The sequence below is a fragment of the Taudactylus pleione genome, unplaced genomic scaffold (genome assembly GCF_031769625.1).
Source record: "Taudactylus pleione unplaced genomic scaffold, aTauple2 ptg000370l, whole genome shotgun sequence".
NCBI lineage: Eukaryota > Metazoa > Chordata > Amphibia > Anura > Myobatrachidae > Taudactylus > Taudactylus pleione.
Genome location: NW_028284771.1, coordinates 945,228 through 946,883, shown reverse-complemented (window position 1 = coordinate 946,883; position 1,656 = coordinate 945,228). Strand labels below are relative to the sequence as shown.

General features: G+C 39.6%; 1 pseudogene; it reads right to left on the bottom strand.

Annotated features, from left to right (window-relative positions):
* Nucleotides 1–651: 651 nt before the first annotated feature.
* Nucleotides 652–770, bottom strand: LOC148508340 (5S ribosomal RNA; annotated as a pseudogene).
* Nucleotides 771–1,656: the final 886 nt, after the last annotated feature.

Below are 1,656 nucleotides of genomic sequence, written 5' to 3'. Positions count from 1 at the left end.
GTTTTGGCAAAACCAATCCAGATCCAAAACACGAAGAAAGATCCAGATCCAAAACCAAAGCACAAAACACGAAAAGTGGCCGGTGCACACCCCTAGTATAAATAATACACCAGATGAGGTGGGGGTGCAAAATACCAGGGAATGGACGGGGAAACAAAGGGAAAAACACAGGGAAACAAAATCAATATATGACACAGCTTCATGGGTATAAAGAAACAGAGCATAAAGAATGATGTTCATATTAAAGATAAGTAACAGTAAAAGTATATGCAGGCATGCAGAACGTCTGCATAAGGGAAAGAGATAACTGTACTTATATGAAGCCAATAGTGTCAAAATATCTCAGAGAATCACTGTGCTAGTGAATGGATATGAACACAATAAGTGTCTGAAGTATCAACTATACAAAAATCAATCTATATGAAATGTACTGGTGGTGAGCCACTAAAACACACGCTCTAACCACCCTTACAAAAAATTATGTAAACACATCATGGCGCAAACAAGTCTGCGAGCAATGTCAAAAAATACAAAAATAAAGACTAAAATGTGGTTTATACTGATGAAAAAAGAACATTGAAAGCAATTGCCTATGGTTGCGGTGGCGACCATTGGAGTAATGGAAACAATTCTGTAGAACACTGTATAGTTGACTTACAGCACCTGGTATTCCACGGAGGTCTCCCATCCTTGTACTAACCAGGCCAGACACTGTATAGCTTCCATGATCGGATGAGATCGGGCACATTCAGTGCTGTATGGTTGTAAGTAACTGAAGTTCAAATATCACAGTACACATGATGATCCAAATGGAGGCCGTCCGATAACCAGATGTGGGTATACTTTCGTGCTCATGCTACACCAAAGAAACAAGGAAAAAATAAGTATATATATGAATATATCTATGTATGATATATATGTATCATAAGCAAAGTCCCAATCCTTGGGCATGGACGAAGGCAGAATAATCAAAGAAAACAAGCAAAATATAAAGTCTCATTTAGACCAAAAGGGGCAACGGTATTCATCTTATGGATCCAGCGAGTTTCAAGCTGCAAAAGTTGCTTATCTCTGTCTCCTCCTCTTTTAGACATCGGTACGTGAACGATCGCTTTATAGGAGATGGTAGCCAACGAATGTCTATGTTCACAAAAATGTCTAGCAACGGACTGGTCTACATCCTTTCCTTCTAGTGCCTGCCGAATCACAGTCTGGCGCTGGGCCATCCTCACCTTTAATGTACAGGTGGTTTTTCCCACATACATGAGTCCACAGGGGCACTTGATCATATAGATGACAAATTTGCTGGAACAAGTCAGTACATGTCTAATGGGGATTATTTTGCCAGAGTGTGGATGCACCACATCAGGACCAGTTTCAAGGTATCGGCACATTGTACATCCCATGCACCTATAGCATCCCGGTTTTTTAGTAAGAAAGTGTGTGCTAGGGTAATTATTACTGAACAACATCTGTTGTTTTTTATTAGTCTTAAGAGTCCTCATTTTCAGTTGTTGCAGTCGTTTGAAGTAATGCTTTTGCCTTTGCTTTTTGTAGATCTTTCAACTTGTATCCTCTGCTGATGAATTTAATCATCATTTTGTTAATGTCCTCTTCTGCTTTAATGGGGTCATTTGTGATCCTTTTGACCCACAG